Source organism: Vidua chalybeata, chromosome 3 (genome assembly GCF_026979565.1).
Source record: "Vidua chalybeata isolate OUT-0048 chromosome 3, bVidCha1 merged haplotype, whole genome shotgun sequence".
Taxonomy (NCBI): domain Eukaryota; kingdom Metazoa; phylum Chordata; class Aves; order Passeriformes; family Viduidae; genus Vidua; species Vidua chalybeata.
In genome coordinates, this window is record NC_071532.1 from 1,256,198 (window position 1) to 1,273,462 (window position 17,265).

Here is a 17,265-nt window from a genome sequence, read left to right on the forward strand (position 1 = left end):
ACTTGCTATAACTTTAAACTCTTGTGCCTAATGCCCATGAGATCAACTGTAACTCCAGTCCACTTTAGAAGCTCCCAAGCTGAGGCTTAACATCCTCAATGACAACTGAGATGACTTGTTTTGGTCAGCCACCTCTTACTGCAGATGGTCCAGCAACAAAAACCACTCAAAACATCTGTTGCTGTCCTCAGCAAAGGATTTCCCAGGTTTCCCAGATTCAAAACAGTGGTGTAGAGGTCAACACACTTATTTACTCTTCTAAATATAAAATAGAAACTGGGGAGATTTGGGCTAAGTAACATCAGAATGCAAACAAAAATATGAACCACATCTCTTGTGTCTGAGCCCATTAAATTTTGCTGCATGGGAAACCACTATAAGTTTAATGCTATCATTTTTGTTCACATAGGTGAAATACCATAGGAAGAGAATCCTTTTCTGGAGACAATGTACGAGAATAGATGGAAATTTGTTACAGACACCAACAATTTTCGGTTTACGGACAAACCCAGAAGAGAGATAATATCAGAGAGTATCTTTGTAAAGTGGTAGTCTGAAAAAATACAATATTGTGACAGTCAGAAACAAAATTAATTTCCATCTGAATGGCCCAGAATGTATATAAGGAGAATGAGGTAGGTCCAAAACGTCTGATAAACCTGATATTTTGACCTCAAATGTTCAGAATACCAGGCACAAGAATGAGATATTGAGCAATTTGTCATTAATTATTGAAATGCCACTTTGGTTATTTCAGACTAGCCAGTTGTACAGAGAACCTGTTAGCTGGAACCTCTAGGAACAGAAATTTCCTGTACCATTTATTCTGATTACCCTCAGAAAAAATCTAAACACATTTTTAAAAGCAAGCTCTTCTACTTCTGGCTCCCTTTTACATGGGAGATTTTACAGTTTTCCCAATCACTTTAAAAACTCTTGATTTATGTGGAAGGGTAATTTGAATAATAATAATTCATTATAAACATTTTTCAAAAGTTCTAGAACATATCTACAAACTGGCATAGGTGGTCATAAACCAATGTTCTGTCAAATCTGCTTAGAAAGCAAATTTAGAGACTACCCAGTAAGGTTCTGCTGTCTCCAAATTCTGCGCACAGGAAACAGTAAATTTCCAAATAGATTTATTTATTAGCAGCTTTAATTCTTTCCTCCCATATGTTGTTTCCTTCATAATTAATTGTTTAAAATATCAGACAAAATAACAAAAGGTCAAAAGTCTTTTTGTAATCTTATTTTATCATATGCCATGATTATGTTACAACGGAACAGAGAAGGAGTTTTTCATTATTTAGTATTCAAGCTGGTTTATCTCTTGCTGACAGACTGAAATATTTTATCCTATTCAGGAAGACTTTTATTTGTGGGGGAAAAAAACTCTTGAAAAATGACTATCTGGTGTTTTCCTGCATCTCCTGTTTCAAACCTTCAGAGGCAAATACTGAAAAGTCAGAAGTTTCGTCCCTATTTGTTTTTCTAGGAAAATTCATTTACTAGCAGTGGTCAGCATTTCTTTCATCAGTGTGGAATTATACAGCAGCTGACCAACAGCAATGTCACAGATCACCATTTCAATCCAGAATTCTTATTCTGCTGCTGAAAAAAGCACTGCACTGAAAGTTGATAGGCTCTTGATTTAAATTTCCTTCAAAAAAATGCAGTGAGAAATCTTAGTGAACACTGACTTTTTTTGGGAATGAAATATGACAGCAGGCTGTAGCCTAAAAGAGCTATCCCTAAAACAACTGTTTTTTATGACATAACACTGGTTTTATGACTCTTCTATATTTTCCTTCCCAGACCACTGCCATGCAGGCAAGCCTGGCAACACACTCATCTCCCTGCATCCCTCTGGACCCTTGTAACAAACCCAGCTTTGGTGGCACGAGGTAACTCCCTGAGATGGTTCCAGTAATGCTGGGAGGAATAATTAGCCATGTGCCCCAAACATGTTTCTTGAGGCAGTACTGCAGTGGAAATAAATTATTTTGATGTACTGGTTGTTCTGGAGCAATAAGACAGAAGTCAAGGTGAGCCCTCCATCCCCTCCTCTACAGACCCAGAGTGCCTGGACAGGATTAGTGAGAACAGGTCCAAACATCCAGGGATCGTAGAGCAAGGTGAGATCCTGCAGGAAAACTGCAGGAGCTCAGGCTGAGCAGAGAACAAAACTGGACACAAGCACTACTCCAGCATCAGCCAAAGAAGGGGCAAAGAGCTCAGGCAGAGCTTAAATCGAGCCCCTGGGCACAGGGGTAGGGTTAGGGGGGTCCCAGGTGAGGCTGGTCAGGACCAGTAAACCCTAACAGTGCCCCGAGGGCCCTGACATTGAGAGGGCTCTTGTCAAGTAAATGTCACCTCAGAGGAGGCAAACAAAGCTCTGGAACTGAAGCTTAGGGAGGAAACTGCTTGGAGTTCATGTAACATGGACTTCAGCTGGTCTGAAATGAGCTATAATAAAACCGAGAATCTGGACGTGGAAGATGCCACTCCTGCCTTCTTCTAGAGGTGTTCCTGCAGTCAGACCATGATCCACTTGCACAAACACAGACACAATATAGCCTGTCTGCAGCGTGTTGGCTATTCTTCCCAGATTTCAGTTGACAAAGAGTTATTAATACAAGTGTCTCTTATTTCAAGTACAAGTGCTACAGCCCAGATCCTGAAAGCTGCATGTGTGATCCAAGGACAGCTATTTCAGTGTGCAGGCTGTGTGAAGTTGGTGTGCATCTCCTGAGCATGCCAGGAGTGAGAGAAATGGCTCGACTGCAGGCCCTCTGGGAGATCCTGGGTAGTTTGAACTCCTAGAAGGCCATTGCAAATTGAAAGTCCCCTTGGATTTCTCTGACTTACAACTGAGGCAACCATCCCTGCCTTGAAGCCCTAAGAAAAACTACACAAAGCTGCTCTGGCCTCTCTCTCCTGTGGGGCAAAGTGCCACTGCCTAAGAAAAACACAGAGAGGAGCTAGCTTGTAGAGGGATTGATTTTGTTGCAAAAGAATTAGTGGCAATAGAAATAAAAAATACACTTAAAAATCTCTCAGCTAACTACCACTCAATGATACAGGTTTCCTGAGCTGTGTTTTTGTGTTACAATTTAATTCCTTACACCTTCCTCTGGTGATATCAGAGGAATGAAAATGTTTTTCTTATTCAAATGGAAGCTTGCAGAGAAGATTCAGGTAAGTCATATATTTTTTTCTCCTTTTTATCCTGTTAATTCCACCTATTAAAAAAAAAAAAAAAAAAAAAAAAAAAAAACCAAAAAAAACCCCAACAAACCCTCTAAACTGTGATCCTGTTCAGCTGGTATTGGAAATCTTTGACTGAAATCACCAGTGCTGCAAGTATCTCTGTAGTGAAGTATTAGAAAATCGACTGCAGGCAGAGACAAGACTGCTGCTCCAATTCTCAATATTTGAAGACTCTGCAGGATCCATCCTGCGGGTCAGAGTCACCAATAGCCATCAACAGGGTTGCACTGGGGCTTTCAGGCGCTGTTCCCACTTGGGGAAGGTTTTCTTCTGGGATGCCAGCCACAGCTCACAGTCCTCCCCCTCACTTCCCAAGATCAGCATTCATTTCCCAGCTTGTCTGTCAAAGTGTCAGCATTTCGGTTGCCTGAGGCTGTGAGCTGCTGCACACAGTGTGACACGGGGCCAGCAGTTGCCTCTATTAAAAAAAAAAAAAAAAACAACAACAAAAAAAAAACCCCACAAAAAAAACCAATCCCAAACCTCTGTCATGTAACGGAATGGAGGTGTTTGGGCTCAGTGCTGAGTTTCTGGAGTTCATGCTTGTGGGGTGGCATCCAGGGGCTGCAGGGTCTGTGGGTTCCAGGGCTAGGAGAGCAGGGTCTGGCAGCCAGGGCAGGAGAGGGCAGCAGGGCAGCTCCTCAGCCCCTCTCTGTGGTGGGCATGTCCCCGAAGGAGAAGGAAAATTCTCATTTTGGAGCAGGCAGAGTTAACACAGTTACCCATACCTATACAAATAACATAATTAAGCTAACAGACTAACATGGGTTTGACAGGGGAGCGCCTCTCTTGTTTTCCTTCTCTCAGCAATTCTTTTAACAGCAGAGACATCAACCCATGGACATCTCTCCTGGCACTGCTTGCTAAGTAAGATTTTTCTGGAAAACTGAGAAGTTTGAAGAAGCAGGTCCACGGTAGAATAAACCAGTGATGACTAAATTTTGCCTTAAGCCATTGCGCCATTTATTGCAACAAATCCAGAAAAGGCTGTGTTTTAGTAACTAGAATATTTTATGTGACATAAAGTCTGTGAAACAAATTCCCTGCTACAGCTCTGCTGCTTCAGTTCACACCTTCAAATAAATTGGAGAAAAATTGCATGCAGCTGCTTTCTGACCTATTCCCCAGTAACATGTCTTACCAGGAGTCCAAGAAACTGTCAAAATATGCTAAAGGGAAGAGTGGAACACCTAAGTTCTACCAAATTCACAATATTTTGCTGAATAAACCAAGTATGAGCCATAACAGTTTACGCTGAGAAAGAGGGTGAGGAACTTCACAGTGGCCTGAAAATATAGCTTAATGCCATATGACATTCATTGTTGCTAAACAGAAAGTACTTCATGCTCGAGGAAAAGTATGAAAGTGCAAAAATTTCTGCATTCTAAATGAAGGTATTTAAATGAAAACCTCTGCTTAGTAAAATACTTTGAAAAGTAGAAAGTAGACATACAAGAAATATCTACAGTTGTCCACAGAAAATATGCTTTATAAATTTGTTTTTACCTGAGATACCATAGAGAATCCTTCCACTTAAAAAAAAAAAAAAAAAAAAATTAAAAAAATAAAAAGAACCAGTAAAAAAGCCATCAATGACTGGCAATAACTATAATTACCAGCCTTGGAAAGTTCCTTTTTGAAAGAATGGCTTAATGGATTTGGATTACTTGCCTCAGAAAGGTAAGGAGTATGGCAAAAGCATATAAAACGATAATTGGTGAAGAGATGATAAGAGAGAAACTCTAGTTCCCTTTTCAACAAAGGAACAAGGAATCAGTAAGACTGAAAAATGGGAAGGAAGGATGAAAAGAAATAATTTTCACAGAATGGGATTTCAGGCTTTGGAAATTTACTGCCACAGCCTGCCTTTGAGGCCAAGAGTTTAACAAAATGTCATAAAAACTTTCTGATTTAATTGGTAAGAAGAGGGTATAGATCTAAATAATGAATGATAATATAATTTTGGAAAAGTTAAATAGGTTCTCTAGAGAGAACACTAAACAGGGGATATGTCCTATTTCATATTCTTGCATTTCTACAACAGATTTGGATTAGTATTTTGCAAGAACCCCTTAATAAATTTAAAACTTATTGAAGTGTTGCATCTTTCACTATTTGCATGAAGATACGATTTTTTTCAGGAGAAACTGGAGATAAAGACATGGTAGAAATGAAAAAGTACTGACTGAACAGCAGTTCCATGACAATTTCAAGTAGCCTAAAAGGATATTTTTGCAGTGCAAATAATCAAAAGGTTATTTTGTGAGAAGAAAAATTTTAGGAGTTTTTCAGGTGCAGTAAAACTGCTTTATAGCTTCTCAAATCTTGCAATTTTGATTAATAGAAAATAATTTTTTTTTTTTTTAATTTCAACAAGGTCACGGACTTCACCACTTGTAGTTGTTGACCTTATGTATCAATGCAACTTGTAGCACATTTTTGCTATATCTCTCTAACGCTGAAGTATGCACAAGTCAGTCTGGGGAGTTCTTTCTGAAATCCTTACAAGTTTTGTGAATTTTCAGATTGATTTGTTTGAACTTCAGAGGCTTCCTTTATTGGTTTTTATTGAACATTTTTGCAAGAAAACATTTCATATGTGCTTTCTAAAATGTTTCTGAACTCCAATACCGATTTGGAAAATGACGATACGTTGAAATATTTTTCTGTGTTCCTGCATATCCATAATACTGGCATTATTCTTTTTTCTTATATTTATAAATTCATTTATGAGAGGTTTTGGCTCTCATCAAAGTTCACAAATGCTTTGACTTCTCAACATGGTTGAAAAACCTCAGGAAACACTATGGAGAATCAGGATTAACAGGAAGAATATTTAAGACCTGCAGGTAACCTGCTTTTCTTGACAACTAACAAAGTAAAAGGTCTGTAAGAAGAATATGGTCAAAACAATGCAATCATATATTTTTAAACAAAATAAAATAGTTTAGTGTGATTTCTAATGTGATTGATGTTTTCATGCTTCGTTAATACTGTTGTATGCCTTATTAATCATTAAATTCTACCTCAATGTGGATGCATAAAATATGACTTAATGGAAAATAAAGTCTGATCAAACACCAAAATGAATTTCAATTCCTCCCATCAAGATGCTGAATTAGTTTTAGATTTAATCTATGCTTTCAATAAATTGATTAAAACCCCAAATTTGTTTGAATGTTGATTCATCTGGTTAAGATAGTGGAGCAATTGAACCCAAACTAATTGACAGTCATATAGAGAACAGAGGGGCTGATCAAAGGACTGTCGTAGTATTTATTGTGTATTTAATTATTTTTCTTGAACTAGCAAAAATCATGAGAAAATTTATAAGAGAGACAAGGTGGAATATATATTATGCTTAAACATTTTTTTCCTGACATGCATGCATCAGTGTGACTCAGTAACAGTATATTTGGAACACCTTTATACTGTGGAATTGCTCACTGGATTTTTCCAGTGTTAGTAATTTTTTTTTTTTTTTTTTGACAGAAATGCTGCATCACGTACAGGGGTGCTTTGTGACAGGCGTGGTGCTGGCACTTTGGAAATACACGTGGAGGAGCTGAATGGTTTCATGAAGAAGCAACCATTTATTCCTGGAATCTAACAAGGAAATGGTCCCTAAATCACCAATGATGTGCCTCAGGACATGGCTTTGATGGCAGTTTTGTACAGTATCAACCCCGGGTTCCTCATCTCAGTCCTTGTTTTATGGCTGGTGAGTTATCACTTAAGCAGAGTGCAAGAACAGAAGAGAGATGGAGACAACCCTGAGCCATGAAAGATAAGGTGTAATGGCCAAAATGAATATGAACATGTCACCAGATGACTCAAGGAAAAACGACGCACCACAGCCTTGGTCACGATGAAGAGACTCATTTATTTTTTCTGACTCCAATCTGTTATAGTTCTCAAAAGGTGCCAGTGGATTGGAGGGTGAACGTGCCACCTCTCCAACGACACTGGACAAACTACCTGTGCATCAAATTTCTCCACCTCTATGAAAGAATGCAAAACAATAGGTTATTTACAGAAAGTTGTGTGGGAAAGTTCTCTACAAGAATGTAAACTCAGAAGGCTTTAGAAAACTCTTAAAAATGAGGGCGACATGAACATCAGAAGCAGATGGGTTGAAGTTTATGGCACTATCATTTTGATATGCAGACAAACTGTTTTCTGTGGATCTTTCCCCACTTGCAGCCTACAAGCAATACTGAACCAAGGTGCCCGCAAAGTCCAGGAGATGAAGTTAAACAATGAGCTGCTACACTTAGAGCTGTTAGTCTCTTTTTCTGGATTTGATTCACAGCAAATTTTCTCTGATGGAATTATGCAACTTTGGAAAATAATGATTTAATAATGTAAACTAGGAAACAGGACTTCAAATGTTTATTTTAAAATTTTAAGGTTTTTTTCCATTCACAGTGCTAATTTTTTGTCCAATTTTGAACTCAGCATTAAGATTTTCCTTTGCAACTGAGACTAGTATTTTGATCAGAGTAGCACTCAAGCTTGAAATACAGCTTTATTAATTGTGATATTATTTTTTTTTTCACTAAGCAGCAGTGTCCATGATGAATCTCAAAAAAAAAATAAAGGTTCTAACTGAGCTAGGTAAGGGAAGTGTGGGGAAATCACTAGATTTCATGAACAAAACAGCTAAATTTACTGAGTCTTTAAGTCTTGAAAGCTGTCTGACAGACACACCATGCAGGCAAGCTCATGTAGAGAGGGATTTAGTCCACTTGAGATAGATGGAGCTGTTCTGTGTGAAATTAAAATTCTAGTACAGGCAACTAATGATTAACCAGCTGATGAGAAATGTGAAGGAGGAGGACTCTCTCTTTAGAATTAAGCTGGAAAATATTAGTTAGCCAGGTGCACCATGAACAGTTATAATCTACTGCTAATGAGGGGATATTCAGTTTGGAGGGGGCGTGAACGGATACACAGTGGGATTCCTAATCCTGTGGGAAAGAAGTCCATTAACTCATCTTTATAATTCATCTCCCATTAAGCTTTATTCATAATACCATAAATTATATGTAAGTATATCTCACTAACTGTATGAAAACCATATCAAAACTGTAATTTAATGAGCGATCTTAAATATTTCAATAATCTTACTGAACTTCCTGAGATTTTGAGGATTCTCAAATTTAAACATATGGGCAATAACGTACAAATCTCTTTCCACATAAGCACTTTCATTCACCTTTGTGTTTCCAGGTATTAACACTACCATTTTTTTTGTCTTTTGGTCTTCTTCCTACAGTCAGTTTGTGTTCCTTAAAAAAAATTTAATGCCTTCTTCATTTTATTCTTTGTCACAGACAAAGGAACAAGCTGACTTTTCTCCTCTCTTTCCAGAAGTCTTTTCCAGCTTTTAGAACAGCTAAAAGGAAGCAGGAATACCACATTACCAATGTGCACTCCCAGCCAACCAGAAACTGCCCTGTACATCTTTACAGAGCAAAAATAGCAAAGCACTACGAAAAGGATGTTAAATATTTCTGAGTGACCTAGAAGATATGCATTTATTTTAAATGGCAAATGTTACAATGCTGCGTGAAAACCAAACCAAACCGAGCAACCAAAAAAAAACCCAAAGCAACAACCCAACCAAAGCTTTGTCTCTTTAGTCAGTGATCTTCTCAGTGCTTTAAAATCTTTTCCAGCTGGATTTGAAGCCCTGAAGCGGTCAAAAGCCCATGGCTATTGGCTTTTAAAGTGCAAAAGAAGACAAACATACTGTCTTCAATCAAATGACCTACCCACTAAAATCAGAATTAAAGTCTCATGGTTATAATTTTTCCTTTATGTAAAAAAACCAAACATTTACCTTTTCCTTGGTATAAAATATTAAGTATTAGAGTAAAAGTAATGATAAAAAGAAGTACTTGAAAACCAGTAGTAAAAATATTTCCTCATACATAGTATTAGTTTTGCTAAGCAGAGAAATGGTTCCTTTGAAATTGTCTTTTGGCCTCTCTAATTAATTTTGCTTTTCCCATTGATTAGAAGGAAAAAAAGTTAACTGCTGTTCAGTAACCAAATTTAGCTAGCCAGATGCTTTTAATGTGCTTTATACACAGAAGAAATGACTGCACCAGATTTACAGACAAATGAGGGGATTAAATAAAACCTTGTTTAACGGGACTACATATCCTAGAGTGAATCTAGAGTGGAATCTGATCATGGGAAGCAGAAAGTTTATACTGCTTTGAACCAGGAAATTATTCTGCTTCTGCAGGGTTTCCCAACAGGACCAAGAGCTACAGGAATGAGTCAGGGGAAGAAGGCACAGGGTGTGATTTAGCAAGTGTGAATGAGCTATGGACCCTGCTGGGAAATGTAACTACACCTTCAGACGTGTTGTTTTTCCTCCTTGTCTTTTTTCTTCATCTGACAGACATGCCTGAGCCAAGTAGCTCTGTCATTGTGAAAAGGAGCTCCTTGTGCAGTTCCTTGTGCTGACAGTGTTGCCTTGAGCTTAAAATGCTTGTGAAACTCCAGTTTTAGATGATGTCGGTTATCGCTGCTCCATGAATATTCGATAGGACTGATTTTTACAGGTTTTTTTCCTGACCTCTCTTCCTCCTAAATAACTGCAGAGAGAGAGAGAAGACTGTGATTCATACAGCTCTATGTGATTGTTGTAGATATCAGCTTCCTAGGTCATGGAGTTCGTGTACAGTCCATAGGAAGAGGCAACATGCTCCAAGGGTGCAAGAGGGTGGGTGAGTCTTGGAGAAAAAGGCACAGAGAGATCTTTCATGCTGAATTTTACTGAATGTCTTCTCTGATCTGCCCTGGCAGCTCTGGATTCCATGGGACATCCCCACGCCATCCCCACTCTCCATTAGCTGGGTATGAGACAGACACTTTTATTAACTGATAACGTTATCAAATCATGGTGCAGTCCATCACCTGGGATACCTGGGACTCCTTGTGCCATTTAGGCACTGTATTTTGCTATTATATTCCCATGCAACAAAATTTGTCCCGTAGTCAGCAAATCAGATTCAGTTTGTGCAGCTGATCTAGCTTCTTTCATGTGGAAATAAGAGAAGGAGTCGATTTATATGTTTGTTATTCTGATCTCAAGTTGAGGTATTTCCTGCACATATCCTTTACTTTTCTGAAAAATTCTCCTCATTCTTAAACTTGCAAGCCATTTCAGTATTCTTAATAATAGCAGCAATGATATCTCTAGGAAAAAAAGTTAAAGCTCTAGCATTGTTTTCCAATTCAGGCCAAAAAAAAACAGCTGAGGTCACTGAAATATGACTCCAGGCATTTCTTCCCCTTGTCTGAGCAAACACCTGTAAGGCACCTCATTTCAAATGATTTTTAGCTATGAAGCTGTCAGGCAAGAATTTTTCATATATACTTAATGACTTTGGAATTCTCATGTCTTTTCATGTTTCCTTGCACAGGTCAACATGATCCTTGATATTTTTTTTTGTTTGTTTGTTTACTTTTTTTTTTAATGGGTTTTTTTTTTTTTTTTTTTTTTTTTTTTTTTTTTTTTTGTGCCCAGATATTTTCATTAGAGCTGGAGACAGACAGATGGACTAGTCTGAAGTGGTAGAACAGACAAAACGTTTTCGTGTGGAAGTTCTGTCCCAGAACTCTACCACAGTCAATACAGAGCTGGCTAGGGACAGATGGTGATGAGTGCCATGTAAATGCACCCAGTCCATACAGGATTGCAGTCTAGGAACGAGGCAAAAATATGTGATACATTTTCCCCAGGCTCTAGAAGCCACTTTAAGTGTTATCCCCCTAATCAGTGTGTTACAGAATTCTCTAAATATTTCTCTTCTGTGAGCTCACCGACTCTTTACTGACACCTGCAAATATATGTGACTGAAAGTGTGACATGGCCACACAAATACATCAGTGTCATTCCTCCCCAGGATGTGCTCACCACTGGGTCAAACATATTTTTTATCACTCATGTGGGCTGAGCAACTGTTTCATGCACATGCTGATATTCAAAACTGAATAACCAAGCAGAGAGCAATTCCCAGAAAAGGGTCATAGCTCAGGCCATGCTGCCCACCTCAGAGGCACCTGCAATTCAAATCTCTTTTCTGCATTTGACACATTAAGTGGGCATTTTCGTGAAGGTACAAAGGTACCTAAATCACATTTCTTTTCACTTTGAAGTGATTTACTTCAGAACTTCTAAAATTATTTGCTTTAAGATTTAAAAAAAAATTGTTCACAATCTTTTTAGTTGCTCAAAAAAAAATTTACAGGAATAAGAACACATCATGTGTTTTTGGAAATACTTCACCAAAAATCCTACCCAAATATGTTATGCCTTGCTCCCTTTCATAGCATTGTACTGTTTCTAGCTGACCCTGCCTAATGACTTATCTGCCCCTTTCTTTTCCCATTTGTTAGCTTGTCCTTGTTTTATCAGTTCTTCCCCACAACTTTCTGTCTGTTAAAGAGTTGGGTCTTCCATTTTGATAAATCTTCTCTACTTGTTTAACTTTTGTGCATTCCTCTTTCAGGTAGTATTTCTTTAGATCATATTATCAATCACCAGGAACTGATTTTTTTTTTTTTTCAAGATTCCATTTCTTTTACCTAATAGGAACAGAAATAATTTTTTAAAAGGCAGGTTTTTTTTATTAAATCCTCCACTTTTTAAATCCTGGTGCAGTCAGCAGGGGCAATCTGCAGCAACATCTGCTGCAGAAAGGGCAAACTGCTCTGCCTGGTACAGGGCAAAATGGCCTTTGTAATGCGTTTTAGAAAAGTCTTTACTACTAATGCACTAGTTTACTGAGGCATGCAAAAGTCATTTCCACATTAATCTACACCCAAAAAGGCTTCTCTGATAAGGCTTGGCCCCAGTCAGTAAATCCTTCTCAGCTCATCTTAGTACTACTGCAAGGCTAATTGCACAAGCAACAATCACATATCTAACCAGGGGATTGACTTAATTTTAAGCTCTTGTTGGAGCCATGCTCTCACACAATTCAGGGCTGATTTTCTGTGTCTAGAGCATTACATATAAACTCCTGTGCTCAGTTTTTTTGCTGACTATATTTCTAATAAAAATGAAGCATTTTCCCCCTTCTGTACGGATGCATCTTCAGTTATTAATGTTAAACCCTTGGCCCTCTGTCTGTGTTAGCAAAGTTAAATTCTTTCTAGCAATTCCTTTCTAAATTGCTTCACCACAATCACTCTGTGCATGAGAAGAGCAGCAGATTAAAATGACTTCTCAAACTGGTGCTAGATACAAATGCAAAATCTTTGACTAAAGTCAATCCACATTTTTAGCTACAATTCATTGAAATGAGGATTTGCAATGTTTCTGTGGATGGCTTTTATTTCTGACACAGTGTGCTGCAAGTTCTGTGTTACAGGAAGAGACTCAAAACATGAAATGCATTTTATCTTGAAACTAGAAGTTAGTAGGAAGAAAAGAATTTGTGTGCAATAAAGAGAGTACTGGGTGCAAACCCACAATGATCAAAACATTGAGACCATTGGATTCAGGACAATGCACATTTCCCCTTCATAGAACATTGCAGTCCTCTGATATCAGAACATGCAACCATTTAACATGAAAGCTCTCCCAAAACATTGTGATCAAGAAACACAAATCATTTTTTCTCTCTCTTTCTTTTTTTTTTTTTTTTTTTTTTTAAGGTCTAGGTCATACTTTTAATCTTATCTTTAATCTTATCTCCACAAGCATGAAGACTTTTTTTTTTTCTAGAAACAATGGAAATTTACTGATAATCACTCAACTCAGCATAGGGGATAAAGGAAAAATACCAATTATATCAAGATGAAGATAAAATTGCAAAGGCTGGAAACAATGATTCCTCTCCAGCTTGCCAACTCTGCCAGTTGGTGTGTGGGTGGGATCCAGAGACCCCCACCTTCCTGTTCTAGAGGATGTGCCTGCAGGGACTACCACCACAGCCAGGACAGAACACAGCTCTTGCTTCCATTCCTTGAGCCCATGCACAAATAGAAAGCTGTCATTACATCTCCAGAGCCTTTTCTAACAAAGGAATTAAAAAAAAAATAGATATTGTGCCTGCTATGCATTCAGATGACAACCCACTTGATCTGTGCCACCGCCACGTTTTCCATCAGGCTGAAGGCTTGTCTGATTTTCTTATTGGACCTGAGCTCTCCCTTTAAAGCTTGCCTGGGAAGAATGATGGCAAGCCAGCATTTTATTATTCCTCTGCACTTTCACAGCAGCTGACACAAAAGAGTTAGACAAGAATTCCAAAATAGGGAGGGTAGTTAGATATATCCTGGCAGGCTGTACAAAAATTGGTTGAGTTGTCCACTCCCTGAGCACTGGAAGAGTCTCAAATGCTAATGTGCATGTGCCAGAGACTTGCCAGACTAGGCTGGTTCTACATAACAGCACCACTGGTTTGGAGAACAGAAAATATTCCTCCTCATTACAGTTTTGTGCTTAATCTGGTTACCAAATGGTTGATGCTTGTGAAATACTACCCAGTGAAATGGGACTTACATCTGTTCTATATCTGTTCTATAATATCTTATATCTGTTACATATATCTTATATCTGTTATATATATATATCTTTTATCTGTTGTATATATCTTATCACTGTTTTATTGTCAATGAATAATATGGGAGCAGGAAGGAATGAACACACAAAGGCAACTATTGCCTACTGCAGTCATTTCAGAGCAAAAATTGTTAGTCTGCCTTTTTCTTGCAGTTCTGCAGCGGGTCCACAGCTATAACTGAAATATAGCTTAGAAACAAACAGATGTACTGGAATCAGAAGTGATAGTAAATTAATGTGATTAACATAAACATAGAAGAAATACTAATAGAAAAAAAAAAAATCAGGGTATAAGGTTTCATGTTATGTAGCCTCAGGAGAAGAAATATTTAACTAGGTTTATTTTCTTCAGCCTAACTAATATTTTCTCATCCACTGCTCAAAGGAGTGCTGAAAATTAATTAATGTCTGCTTTGACCTATAGATTGCTTTCAAATGCCAAGTTTTATGAATACTTCTGGATTATGGATTTTTCCTAGGGCCTTGCCTTCGTTGTTTTTCTTTCCCATATGAAAAGTGCATGTTTTTGCAGGTTTTGCTTTACTTTTTTAAAAGTGTGTTTCAAGGACTGCATCCACTATAACTGCTGCAGTATTTTTAGGTACATGAGGCTCACTGATCATGTCCAGGAGGAACTACCTGCACATCTGGACCTGGGATCTGGTTGTCCCTGCCTCCACCAGCTGCAGCTGGTTTTGCTTTGCTGTGGGATGCAGAATCTCCCAGGATGGCAGAGTGGTTAAGACTGAAAGGGAACCCAAGGTCATCTTGTGCAACCCCTCAGCTCAAGCAGTGCCATCTAAACCAGGCTGCCCTGGGCCATGTTCAGGTGCCTTTTGAATATCTCCAGCACTGGAAACTCCACCACCTTTCTGGAAAAGCTGTGCCAGTGCTTGGTCACTCTCACAGTAAGGAAGTTCACGTGGAACTTCCTGTGTTTCAGTTTGTGCTTGTTGCCCCTGGTCCTGTCTCTGTCCTCTATGCACCTTTCCTTCAAGTATTTGTATACATGAATAAAAACCTTCCTTAGTCTTCTCTGGGACAAGCAGGGCCAGCTCTCTGAGTCTTTTGGCAGGGGAGAGATGCCTTAGTCCCTTCACCACCTTTATGACCCTTGACTGGGCTCTGTTTTTTATGTCCATGTCTCTCCTGTGCTGATGAATTCAGAATTAGACACAGAATCCCAGGTATGACCTTACCAGTGCTGAGCAGAGGGGAAGAATCACCTCCCTCATATTCTTCTGGGGAAGATTTCTTAAAATAGAACAAGAATAATACTAAAGGTGCAAAAGAGCACTTCAAATGTGCAGTTGTAAATGCAAAGACTTGAGCAGTTTCCTTCTCTTTTGACTGTTGCTGATAAGCTGTGAAAAGCAGCTTCCAAGCTAAAATAAGGCTCAATAGAGCACTTGTAACTGAAAACAGAATTTTAAGGCAAAATAAGAGGAAAGTGGCAAGCTCCCAGTAAATATGAGCCGAGATAAAATTTTCTATTCGGGTTGTTAACTGCACCTTGCAAATAGAACTGAGTATTACTTCAGATGAAGTGTGCTCTAAGAGTAGAAGAAAGACTTGGCACACAGCACACCTTGTTCCAACCCATGAAAAAAAAGCCAGGAGCCTAAAACAAGACAAGTTTCATATCAAGCAACAGACTGGATAAACAAACATTGTAGACTGCTGCATAACCATGTAAGCATATTAAAATATAGATATACTCCATAAAAATTGCATGATGGAACTCCATTTCCATCTCCCACAGCTTTGTGCATGAAGTGTCCCCTTAGAGAGCTCAGCCAGTGGCAATTCAGGGAGACCTGACCCTTTCAAATGGCACTCTTTCTATGACAGGAGAAGTTTTTTGGGTCTCTAAAACCAGTAAAAATATTCTCACCTACTTCACTTTTACCCAGAGCCTCCCTCTTTGCCCAGACTTTTGTCTCTTTGCTCTTATTTGTTTTCTTGATCTTAATGAGACCATAAACAGATACTGGGAACAGCCAGCTGAGGAAGCTGGAAAGCAGAGTAAGGCACGAGGTGGCAATACAGGCTGGGGGACCTGGGATGGGTGTGAGATCTTAAGTTTGCACAGACTCTTACTAATTTATAAGTGTTTCTATATCCTAAAAATTTCTACAGTGCATAGCATAATTGCCTGGTTTTGCTGCCACACCCTACATATCAGTGATTTTGACTTTGCACTCCAAAACAGCTGTATTTTAAACAGTTTTTCTTTGTTTTTAAAGTGGAACATGTCTACTCAGTTTCCATGTGGAAAACCAAAATGGTTTCAGGAGGTCTGAAAAGCCTTATGGAAAAAGTTTATATGATTTTGACATTTTTCTTTGTGCTCAGTTATGTTCCATTCTTAGGGGTTATATCAAAAAAAACTTTCTCTGACATGTTTATCCCCTGGACAAACAGTGTCTGATTGTGATATTTTATGTGTTCTCTTTTCTAGTTGTAATAACTCTTTGTATTCTTATGATGATTAATCCCCTGGAGTCTTCTCACTGACCTCAGCAATGGTGGCATTTCTTAGCATTATCTTGCTAATCAAAGTAATTCCATTTATGAACCTCAATATAGCTTTAAGACCTTGGCTTCAGACACTCAGTCTTGAGATTTATTAAAATGCAAACTTAAAAAAAAAACAGTTTTTCTCCCATTTCATTGATGCCTGGCAAGTCTCTTCTATTAACCAATGGCTGGATGATGTTTATTTTGAACATGTTTTGTTAACATAATAGAGAAAAATCCATTTATCTTTGACAAATGTACATAAGCACAAGAGTTTTGTTTTATTACAGTCTCACATTTTAAAAATTTACAATCAAAACACCCTGTAAAAAACAACTTTACACTGATTCCCTCTTATTTCAATACAGCTGGCTGCACAAAGAGGAACAGGCTGAATAGGAATCCCAGCTGAATTTAGAAGTATAAAAAGCAACGGGCCTTGCACCTAGTTAAAGTATCTCTATTCAGATCTCCAAAAGTATGTCAGGACCCACTCTGAATTACCTGTGCCTAGTAAAAGATTTGAACTGTCTAATGATGTCTTTCTGGCAGCTAATTCCGCAGCCCGAGCCCCACGATGCCATCACCGACGGCAGAAATGCTTTCAGTCCATGCAAGAGCTAAATGGAGCACATCAAGTGCTGCAGGTGGCTACAGTGGATTGTGAGCCTTCACACAGTTGCCAGATTTTGGTGTAAGACATCTCAGAAGCAACACTGGAAATCGGGCCTTTTGCCTTTTACTCAGCTGGATTTGCAAGACCGTGTCTGTCAAAGAGCTGAGTTTCTACACATGCAGAAGTGGTGAACAGGGCTTTGTGGGGATGAGCAGTACCAAACCCTGTTTTAGGAAAAGCTGCCTCTAGAGAAGGGGGCTTGTCT